Raw genomic sequence first — 12,614 nt, forward strand, 5'->3', positions numbered from 1 at the left:
CATTGAGTAAACTGAAACATGATAATAATGATACAGCCTGTTGCTCTCACTCCAGGAAGCGTATTCAAGTCAGTTGAAAAGAGAAACTCTCCGAAGACGTTGAATTGCAGCCATAACCTGTAAATCAAGGCAGCTTTGTAGAAACCTCTGCGTGGTCCATTTTAATGTAGACCATTGCTCAGAAACATACATGAGTCACTCTTACGGCGGCTGTGTAACAACCTCACAATCTGGCCTCAGTCTCACGGGACATTCTTAAGGAGTGAGGTAAGACCGACCCAGGAAACCTCCCAGCATTTTATTCTTTGAATTATTTTTCATTATGGGAAAATACTGTCACCATTACCTGTTAGTGTTGTTCCCTTTAAAAGAAAAGATCCAGAGAAAGTACTAAATAAAATTCAGACTATTGTGTCTGCACACAACCTCTGAAAATCTATAGATAAACATAGATAGAAATGTATATCTTTGAGAGATGGATGAACAGACAGACAGATCGAAATGGATGGAGTTAGAGATAAAGATGGATAGATTGACATCGGATGTATAGACAGACTGTGTTGTCTTTTTTGTAATGAACGGGGAAAGACCTCAGGCTTGCTGACATGTTTTATTATTTATATATTTAAGATGTGTGATTCAAAGTAGAAATGTCTTTCCTCAGCATTTTTAGCATGGGTCAGTTGATGTGTGGAATCTTCATTATGCGGTCAGCAAGTATTTAAGCCAAGGGATCCTCTTACTGGATTTCTTTTCCTGCAATATCAGGCCGATTCTGCTTTAACTGATTTATAAATAAATTCTTAATTTTTTTAGGATTTGTCTCACTCTCGGTTTCATCTGCTCTTGTCTATGAAACCTTATCCTGCTTCAGAGTATATAAAATATTATTGTATCTCACAATGTGACTATTTTAATGTTTTTTTTTTTCTCGGTGGAAGTCCATAATTATCAGTTATTCCCTGGTCAAATGAGTCTCATCAAAACACATTGAATGTCAGATAATGACAGAATTTATCCCTATGCAAGCTAAGAAATGTCTTAATGGTATTATTTTAATGCAAAATGTGAGCCATTTGTCATAAATCACGAGTAGCGGCTTTGAAAAACCACATGGGGAGTTGTTTTCATCACACTACTTTCTTGTTGGTTCGGGATACTTTTGTTGAAATATTGAGAACATGGATCATGTGAAATTAGTGCCAGCTGAAAGACAACACTTTACTTTTAATGAAAGACTTCACCGATATTACATATTGTGTATATATGTTGGTCTCAATGTCCATGTTTTTTTTTTTTTTACAAAATAACTTTTTACAAAAGTAAGTCCTGTGGTCTCTGCTCTGTGTAAAATATTTTGCAATCATGCATGATGGGAGTAAACCCAATGTAAAGATTAAGTTTGTGAAGCATGAGTGAAAACACAAGCATGTGGTTGGAGACTATGATGTCTGTCATTTGTGATTGCGTCGAGTATGAGCAGCCCACAGTGATGTGCCTAAGGCACGTCTCCCTGTGGCCCCATGGGTTATGTGGGAAATAGCAATAATAATATTTTCCCTGAAACATAGTTGGTGGACTACATTGTTTTTGCATTTAATGGTTTTATGTAACCATTGCTAAGGCCAATTAGCATCATTTTTGTTGCATGGAAAATGACACATGACACAAGCCCATTATTTTGTCTGGCTATTTAGATTTTTCCCACATTATTGCATTTATTACCTTTATTTATGTTTTTAATTTATCAAGCGCATACATGTAACGGAAGTGTTGGGGGTGATTGAGGGCCGTCAGATTAATAAATCGCAGTCTGCACAGTGTGCACGTCATTCTCTGCTTCATTTCCCCTCTCCCTAAATCAACCCCAGAACAAATATATTCTCCAACTCCAGATGCTCTTAGCCAGCCAAGTGCAGACTGACCCGCTTCTCCAGATTTTACCGGCCCTCTCTATTTTCGAGTCTTATTCATTTTTGGGAACTTACTAACTAAAAGTAGTGACATTTTTAGCTTTTTTAGGGCTGCACAATATATTGTTTTAGCATCTATAACACAATGTGTGCATCCGCGATAGTCACATTGCAGGATGTGCGATGTCAAGAAGGCATTGTAGTTGATCGGGAGCAGACCAGGCACCACGGTTCGAATCGCAAATGATTCTTTGGATTAATTGCAAAGTTTAACCATCATAGAGCTAAAGTTCATAATTTGTAGGGCTGGGGTAAACGATTATTAACTAAACGATTAGTTGGGCGATTATTTTATCGATTAGTCGACTAATCTAACGACTAATTGGACAATTAATATAAAGATTATTTTTCTGCTGCTTGATTAATAAAAAAACAATGCATCTCAAATAAATACTAACTAGTGTACTGAATCATGATACTATAAGCTGGCTAATGTTAGTCTAATGTTATGTATTTGAACACCGTCATTAGAACTCTATAACCGCCAAACACGTGTTATTAAAATATTTTTTACAGTTTTCATCATAGAGAATGTGTAAATACTAATATCAGCTTACGATGGAAACGGAGGCGGAGTTAGTGGTGCTTCGGAGGCTGCTGCAGGAGATGATTCGGAAGAGGTCTGTGCCCCTTTACCGATCAGAGCGCGCGCTGACACGGAGTAAAGCCTTGTTTAAACTCGACGCGTCCGCACGAGCGCGAAGGTGGCGCGGCAAAAATGACGCGTTGGGTGCGCAAGACCGGCAAGACCCCATTTCGCTTGGCTGTGTGCACAGCTTCTTTAGTAACAGCGCGCGGCGCCGCATCCGAGTATGAACGACTTCAAGCCGAATCTGCCCGAGCATGTACGTCTCACCGCACCAGCACCCAGTTTGCGCGTCTAAATTGCAAAGTTTTTTTTGTTAAGGGTTTGTTTACTGTGTGTGATTCATTTAATGGAAAGCACATTCACTTCTAGTTGTCTTCGTCCTCCATTCTGCAATGTTTCAGTCTTCCACGTGTGGTGGCGAGCTCTACCGCCGGGAACGGTGCAAAAAATAAAAAAATAAAAAAATGTGGACGCAAAAATATGTCGTCGACTTAATTTTGACGTCGAAGCGTCGACATCATCGACGCCCCGCTACAGCACTAATAATTTGTACGTGTTTTAAGTGATTTTAAACCATTCTAGGACAAGAAGACGTAAAAGAAAACTCAATTTGTTTAATGGGTAGGTGGATCTATAAATATTTACATAGAATATACAGAATATAATACTTGTCTGTTGCAGATGATTACCATCTGTCTGTGTAGTATGAATTGGACTTTATTTGCTATTAAAAAGTTGCTTGAAATGGGAGGGATTGCAAATACAAAGCAGGAAGTACTTGAACATTATTCAAAGTTGCTTTCCCAATTTACGTTGTAATGACACTAACTGTAGCTCTGCCAGGTCTTCATTTGACTTTGAGGTTTGAGCAGTGGCAGCTCTTGGATTTACTGAAGGCAAACCACACTTCTCTGTTACAAAGTGCACTTTAAAACCGAGCTGTCTTCTCCAAGCGTGGCTTGTGACGTTAGGGAAGTGGAGCCACCCTGTCTCTGTCAGACAGCTGAGGATGGATGGGTGAAGCCTGTGTGCTCTCTCCTTCGTGGCATGACCTCGGCTCTCCAGACCTGATCTAAGGATCACATGCACCAAGACAAAACTAAGAATAGATTACAAACATTTCGCCTTTCAGTAGTTTCATCAAGGGTGGAGCTAGTGGACCAAATTGGTCTGGCAGTGGTTAGTATTCCCGTTTTTTTTTCTTCTCTGGTGGCCCACGGTATAAGTCCCTGCCCCCTTAATCGTTAAAATGAAAGTGCCCTTTTTGGTCGTATTGCGGTGCTCCCCGGATGGCAATTTGTACCAACAACATTACACACTAGGCTCAGATTTTTCTCCTTAGCAAGAAAATCTCAACAACTTAACAAATTGTGCACCGAGTCAAGTATTTAAAAGGCACTAAAGTAAAAAAAACAGTCCATAAATTCAGAGTTTAAGCCTATAAGAGTGAAGTTATGCAGAAATAAGGTTAACGTTACTCGTAATTGCTGACACTGACACACAATACGAGAATAGATCTGTACAATTTATGTGCATAGGGCACATAATTTGTTCTTGGAAATAGTAATGTACCCGATGAAAAATCTGTACAGTATGATGTTGTTGAGATCTCTTCTAAACTTTAGAGGAGACCATTGTGAGAGAAATTTGAAATTTTGTTTCGGGAGACAAGTGTGAGGATCAGGAGATTTAAGCAAAAGTCTCCATTTGATGTTAAAGTAACCTAATTTTTGTCTACGAGAAACATTTGAGATGTTAAATATGATATTTCTTTCCTCTGGGCAGACCTGAGGAGCCTGTATTAAAGAAACGGTATATAACAGCCTTTCAGATTTGGCTTTAAAGTTAAAAAGTGGTTTTTCGACGTGCAGACAAGTTTGTTTAAAGAAGCTCCACCCAATATCGTCAGCATTAGAGAACTCTTGGGCACACATTCCAGCAGTGTCGAGTTTCATAATAAAACATAACACCGGCTCCACATCGCAGCCCCTGTGTGAAAGTGCTGTGGCCCACATGTTGCCATTTATGATTATTTTCCTCACTTCATTAGGACCATCAGCACACAGCAACCAGGGGGAACCTCACCCAAGCCCATATTTAAAAATCCGTCACACAGCACAACCTTACATGAACAAATTTTTTGTTTTATCACAGCTTCTGTTCAGTCTGATAATGAGGATGCAACTTTCTTTCAAAGGGCTAAAAATCTGATTAAATATACTAACTGTATATTTGATAATGGCTAAATGGTTTAGATGATGATATATTCGCATTAGGTGAAAGGAGCTTAACACAGGGACTTGACAGTAATGAGTACTGTGATGAAGACATATGTCTCTCATAAAATCAAGGGAAGTGCTTTCCAGGAATAGAACAGTTTATGGCGCCATCGGAATTAAAGTATCAGTGAATACTTGGGCACCCGAGATCTCTTCGGAGAACCCAAGAAGAAAATTATAATCAGCCAGCTGCCTTCAACAGACATATGAGGTTTTTACTCTTTTCCAGTCCGTTTGAGAGACTGTCACACAATTATGCCTGAATTAAAATACGAATATTATGATGGGTTTCTGAGTGCTCTCACAAGACACTTCACATACTGTCTGCTCACATCATAGTGATTTTGTCAGCCCTGTTGAATTTAATTTGAGTGTAGACCAGGGCTATTCAGTTCGCGGCCTCAAATCCGGCCCGCCAGTTATCTCCCTCCCCCTCTTTTCCTGGTGGTGTGGCTAAATTTGGTTAGATACGTGGCCGCAGTGGTGCCTGCAGCTTTACGGCTATACGCAATGTGATTTGGATTCGTACGGACCGCTCTGTCACTGAATCATCTGAAGCGGTTTCTCGGCCTGTAAACAAACGGTCCGTATATCGAGAGAACGTATATCAGTTGTTTCACTAGTTTGAACTACACAGCACGGCCCAGTGGATAACGGATCGTAAGCTTACTCCCGGTCCCGGACATCATTATTAAACAGTGTTGAGACCTATTGTGAGAATCATTTCAATTCAACACACACCTCTCTGTTTCAAACCACAAATCACTTGATGAATAAACTAGTTTTAAATCGGAGAAACGGCCTAAACCTTACCAACAAGACTAATGAGAAAAAACTATTTTTTAGATGTTAGAAGACTTTCAAATCCCCAAACACCATGAATGTAGGGCTACTGTTGTAACACGGACTGTATTTACCATGATTTGGGCAGAAATGTGGACTATTTATATTGAATACTATGTTATAGTCATTTGTATTGCATTAGATTTATTAAGTGGGTAGGGGAATATAATTAATTTTTGGTATGAAATTATGCCATTTTCTTTGTGAAGGTGTGTGCATATTTTTAACCTGTGTTTAGGCGTTTTTTTATTAAATATAACATATAGATTCATAATATCAGTTAAGTAACCATGCATGGTTTTACCTGTGGTTATCAAGTCAGTCTCACAGTCAGAATATTTTCATTTAAGCCTATAATAATAATAATTAATAATAATTGTTGTACACAGCTGTAAATTATCAGGTTTTAATTTATTATGGTCTTATACTTTGGGGTATCACTTTCCAAGTAAATTCAATACTTTTCTTTAGGTTTACTTTAACGTTGTTGAAACTAATGTGTTTCACGCATAACTCAAACTTAAATAAACTTAAAAAAAAAGAAAAGAAAAAGAAATGTTGCCTTTGGCAAATATCTGTAGTGTTACACTATAAAAGTGTTAAAAATAAAACTTATAAAAATAAAGGAAAGCTAAATAAATAGACATATAAACAAAAAATAAATAAAAGCACAACAAAATGAGTAAATTTTTAAAATGGATTAAAATGAAAAGACATATATAAAATAAACGCTAATTCAAACTATTAATAAATATTTTAGTAGTATACAAATAAAACTAAAATATTTAATAAATAACGTGTTACTGTTTGATTGAACTGTTTTTTAAGTATCTCTAAATTCCATCCTGATTGACTGATCCGCATGTTCATCAAGTTTTACACTAACTGATTTTTTTAATTAAATTCAACTTTTCACTCAAATCGGTTTACTAAATACATAATTTGTAGTGGGGGAAAAATAGATGTACTTCACTAGTGAAGTACCCATGATATTGTCTGCGCCATCCCGCTTACTATTTTAGCACACCCATTATCAGCACAGCCCTTCTTCTGTCACCCTTCCTGGTTTTTGCAGTGATAATTAGAGGTGCTAATGAAAGAAGTGTTTTAATCATAAGTGCAGCACATGGTAACCCCTCTATCTGACATTATCTCATTAAATGGCCAACCTCACAGCACAGAATACCAAAATGTATCCCATCCCTAGCAGCTCTCTGTAAATACAGCTGGGGCTGTCAAATCACTGACACTCAGATGGTTTATTCATTTTAGGGTGCACCATGGCCCTTAATGGAGCATCTTAATACAGGACATCATGTCCAGCATCGTTGTTTACACGGTATGTCTGGCCTGTTCCAGATGCAGACTAGACTAAAGACCCCACTTTCCCACATTTTAGAAACATTTTTCAACTGGATTTATTTTGTTTACTTTATGTGAGTATGTGTTTTTGATACATTAACATAGATGCTGGGCCAATTTATGGCTGGTCTTCTCTTATGTCACCCCAGCTGTAGCGAAGCAGGGACTCTGGGGCTCTGTCTCTGGAGTCAGATGATGTGGCGCAAACAGCTGTTTCGCACACTCAGCCTGGTCTTACACTCTCCCTTCCATACAATCCGCTCATCTTAACCACAAGAGATGATTATCTGCTAATTACACCTACCAGCTTCTCAGTCATTGCAATATAGGCAGATTAGATTAAGATGATTGCCACAAAGACGTTGTCCTCCTGAAAGTCTGCCTAAAGTATCATGATGTTTTGAGTTGCACCTGTGTTTTATTTATGAAAGTTTATGAAGCATGAGCTGGGCTAATCGTATTGCTGAGGTTAGCAAAACAGACGCCTTCTTTCGCTGAACCTCAGCTGTGGATCAGACACAAGTCATATGAGAGAACCTTGTCTCATTACTCACAGTTGTAGCATCTGGGCTAAGCGTTCCTGGTTGGTGCAATAATATTTGGATTATGCAGTACGCCCATGACATATTCATCAGATGACAGATGTACGGAAATGACTGCCCGGTCTACAGAAGATGAATGGCTGTGAGACATGACATCTTTGGAAATGTGCTAATTCACTGTTTGCAGAGATCCTCCGAGGTCAGCAAGAGAAAACAAAAGCAAATTTATGGGATGTCATGGCTGACCCATCACTGTATTTTAGAGCAGGTTTTTCCTGGCTTCTATACTAGCCCCTCCTTCTGGAGAATCACAGGAGCAAAATATTTGTGTGTTTTGCCCATAATGGAAACTCATTGCTCATAATCATACCTAGGGTTATTGGCTTGTTGAGGAGAAGTGTTTGTGCCTAGTTGGCAATGAATGGGACCAAAATACAACTGAGACTTGAGGGTACAGGTTTGGAACAACTTGAGGGTGAGTAAATGATGACAGAATTTTTGGGTGAACTATCACTTTAAGCAGCCACCGAGCAACCACTAATGTTAGTAGCATTTTTTTTTAAATAAATCTTGAAATGTACTAAAAAAAACATAACATAGATGTATTATTGTGGTATTAGCTGATCTTATATAAATACAGGGTTGTATGTTAACGTAACTCTTTTTGCAAATAGCACTGGTTGCTACAGAGGTTGAACGTTTTGTAGCACAGGCCACACAATTGTAGCACAAGAATAAAGCGTCTGTTACCATCTCTGAAAACATCCACAAGTTGTGCAGTCCATCACTTAAACAGGCACTTGACTGACAAAGGACATTGTTCCATTCAGGACACACACAATACAAACCATAACAAGAAAATACAAATACAAACCATAACTTTTCAGACAAACATTTTCCATATTTTCTATATCTTATATATCTTCTTTATTTGCCAAAAATGGCAGGCCGCAGAAACATAGTTCACCCAGAAATGAAAATTCTGTCATTAATTACTCACCCTGATAAGGCCTCGATCACACAGAACGCGTTTTTCAGGTTAGAAAACGGGCCCTTTTTTATTTTTTTAATATATTTTTTGACTTATTTTAAAAAGAGCAGTACTCTGTTTGTTGCTAGGCAACCACCCGAATGAGCTGTCCTGTCAGTCTAATCAAGGATTGTAGCGCAAGCGCTCTAGAATCTTTGGTTTGCTGTTAAGTAAACTGTCATATTAGCTTTCTATTACATTTATTTACTTTTTGTTGATATTGTGGTAGTTGCGGTTCATGAAGTCATGCAGCTCCGGGTAACCCGCCACAGCCACCACAAGTTTCTCCACCATCATCGCAGTCTCCGGACAATCAAAGGAACTGTGAACTTTTGTCACTACAACGGAAGGCCCGCCTCTCCGTTCATTCTCCGTAATTACTCTCCGTAATTTCTGAAGAGACACAATCATTTTATGATGAGCAGATTAAATTTAGGTTTTTACTTGCATATAAACATTCATCAACTCACATCAGTTATGATAAACGGAAGTTCAAGCATGTTTGCTTGACGTGCGAGAACCAATGAGGTTAATTTAGCACGTTTAAGCTTCCGCAAGAACCGATGAGGTTTCAAAATACTGCTTAATTCTCCTATAAATCTATAGAAAGGTCTAAAGTTTTACTATAAAATATGAAATTATTATGATAAAAATTTGTGATGGTAATTTCTTAATTTTTGTCAGGAAATCACATCCAAGTCAAGTGAAGTCACCTTCATTTATATAGCGCTTTTAAAAATATATATTGTTTCAAAGCAGCTTTACATTGATAATAGGAAATTAAAGTAACAGAGATTGTTTTGGCTTTTACAAGCAGCTCTAGAATAAAGTTATTGTCTAGCTAAAGTTAGTTTTGATTGATTCACTTCTGTCGCAACGATCATTAGCTATTAACTTAGGGGCCGCCAACACAACAGAAAACCCTTAATGTGATCCTGCTGCTCATTTGCACAAAACAGTGCCTGGTGGCTTGAGAACGTAAACCATGAAATAGGTTACAAGGTACAAGCCGTGAAAAATTTATAATACAGAATTTTTTATCGCTTCCGCGTAGCCACGTGAAGCGGAATGATCCCGACAACGTTTTATCTGTACAGAGGTAAAGGGAAGGGAAGGAGGCCTTCACAGTGGAGAGACTGGTTGACAGTTCAGGACTGCGTTGTCGTCGTGTCCAGGCGCAGGTCCTTAATCAGATCCGGATATGACCTGGGTCCGGCGGACTGTGGTAAACCTCGGGATAAACAGAGAGACTAATATTAGCGTAGACACCATCCTTCTTATGATGTAACAAGTAGGGAAGGCGAAAACTAAAAATTTTCTTGACCGACCACCGAGCCTCATTAGCCGGTTTAGCTGATTAGCTCAGTTGAAACCGGTTAACCGATTAGTTTAAAATATGCCACGCTATTTGAAATAACAGCCATTTCGAGCCGCGCCTGCAATTTCGCAACTCTGTCGCATCTCTCTCTGCCTCCCGCTCACACACACACACACACACACACACACACACACACACACACACACACACACACACTGCCCCGGCGCCGCGCTTCCACTCACGTCACTTTTTTCAAACCCCCTAAAACATGTGTCCCGCAAACGCGGGGCCGAGGAGCTTGTATGTAATCGGAGGACAAATGGCTCCTTAGTTTCGAAATGGTTTGGGTACAAGGTGATCGCGTTGAAAATAAAGGCGTTGGTCTAGCATTAGAAGCTCATTTGAAACATTGCAGCGTCTCATTTAAGAAAATGACAGCTCCGAAGAGACTCCGCTTAGTTTGAGGTAACGTTAGTGCTAACAATAATAAAGAAAGATGATGATCATCATTACCTTATCTGTTACCACTGAAATGTAGATGTAATGTATTACTACTGTATTTAAGCACTGTATCACACAAGTTGCAACTTACTGTCTCATTCTTTTTGGTGAAATGGTCCCACACACTAACGTTAAGTTTCTTTGCACGCTTCATCCTGTCGTCTGCCCTTGCTCTAACCTCCAGTGTTTTAGCCTGTAGCCTTTACTTTTCGCAAACCTTGTGAGCGCGCGAACCCAAACGCTGTGACCTCGCGCCAAATGTTTTTATTGGTTTATTAAGTACAAACAGGCGAGTTATGAAAAATTGAGTGTGAGGGATTTGTTCACTTCACACAAAAATATCTTCGATTAAGATGGCTAACTGTAGTAGCGCTTAGTCCACTGTCTATAATAGCCTAATTTAGAGATCACTTTTTTTTTTTACCGACAACTTTGATCGGTTAACGTTGAGACGTTCAACCATCGGTCAAACGGTCATCGGTTAGCATCCCTACAAGTACATCAGGATTTATGGGAAGTGTTCCCGGTTTACTGAGAGAAACTTCTGTACAATTCTCTACACTGCAGTAGAATTTAGAGATATGCATATGTTTACTTCAACTTTCTTTAAAGAGAAGTATTATTTTTCCTATTTTTATCCAAAATAGGTTGCTCTGAGCATTAGTGAGTACACACATAAAATGTAATTTCTGTTTCATTTTTACTCATAGCCGGTGGGCGCCCTTGTCATAAAACATACCATGTTCCAGGAAATCCCTTATATGGACAAAGGCATCCAGCTATCCCTGTAGCAGAATAAAACGCAGATAGAGATGTATTGACTGATGAAACATTAAGACAACAAACACATGATTGCAATGAAATATGGTTTATTTGTGTTCTTCTAAACATCTCAGGTATTTTTTTAAGAATAAAGTATATTTATAATGCAATTCTAATCGACATAGCCTTTATCACTGTAAGGAATACTATACAATATAGTTGCCTGTCAATCTGAAGCCTCATCGGCTTACAAAAGGAAGTTATTTAAAACATTCCACTGATTTTATGAAGTGAGTTTGGAGTAAAAACTTGCCATAAATGTTCTCTTTTGTTGGACAACAGATTTGTTAATGTTTCTCATTACAAGTTTTTGAAAGATGTTTGCTGCGTGTTGCTTTTTCAAATGCACTTTATTAGTGACTCAAACTCACAGCGCTTGCAGAGATGGAGCAGCGTTTCCTGCAAACCACCGAGGTGCTCTGATCACAGTGCTGCGCTTCACAAAGAAACACGGTGCGCATACATGCATTTAATTAGACAAATCACTATTTCGGTTGAATTTCGGTTAATCGTGTAGCCTTAAATTAACCTCAAACTCAAACAAGCACACAACAAACTCTCACGTAACACAAACGAGCGGCTCTGCAAACTTTAATTCAATTCAATTCAATTCAAATTTATTTGTATAGCGCTTTTCACAATACACATTGTCTCAAAGCAGCTTTACAGAAAGTGCATTTCGGAAATGTACATAGAAAAATACAGTTAGTTAATCATGTATTAATTTATGGCATAACATATCGCCGGCTTTGAGTCGTCTCTTCACAGGCGTCGAGTCGTCTCTTCACAGGCGTTTGGGCATCTGAAGTCTCCGTGATAGGCTGGATACAAACTTAAAAATTTTAAGAATGATAATGTATTGCGGTTTCAACAAAATTATAATGCAGCACAACTGTTTTCAACATTGATAATAATAAGAATATTTATTGAGCATCAAATCGCACCAATCCATTTTTGATCAAATAAATGCAAAATTATTCCGAACTTTTGACCTCTAGAGGAGCGCGCGCCCCTCACACACTCCTCACGCACTGAGTATTTATTTATTTCAGACCTGGCAAATTAATGTGCGACTACAATCAGTCAGATGAATGTTAGGATGCATTACTTACTTTTTATATCTCTATTGCTGTCATGTTGTTTTCAGATGAGTTAAAGCCAGGGTGGAGTCTCCTGGTGTCAAAACTGTTTGTTTTCTGATTTCAGGATGACCTCATTAAATACACTTATAACCAGTCATGGAACACATTCGAAAGTGTTGACTAAATTTCAATTCTTATATATACTGTAGATGGTGTTGACATGCCAATGTGTGTCGGTTGAGAACAATTGGGCAATGTGATAAGGCTTATCAG

At 38.5% G+C, this 12,614-nt stretch overlaps 1 protein-coding gene across 2 annotated transcripts in view; it reads left to right on the top strand.

The window, feature by feature from the left end:
• Positions 1-12,614, top strand: part of ppp2r3a (protein phosphatase 2, regulatory subunit B'', alpha) — a 79,884-nt gene that overhangs the window by 12,178 nt on the left and 55,092 nt on the right. The gene's annotated exons all lie outside the window — the stretch shown is intronic.

Source organism: Siphateles boraxobius, unplaced genomic scaffold, assembly GCF_051911475.1.
Source record: "Siphateles boraxobius isolate OS27281-9 unplaced genomic scaffold, OSU_SipBor_1 1, whole genome shotgun sequence".
Classification (NCBI taxonomy): Eukaryota; Metazoa; Chordata; class Actinopteri; order Cypriniformes; family Leuciscidae; genus Siphateles; species Siphateles boraxobius.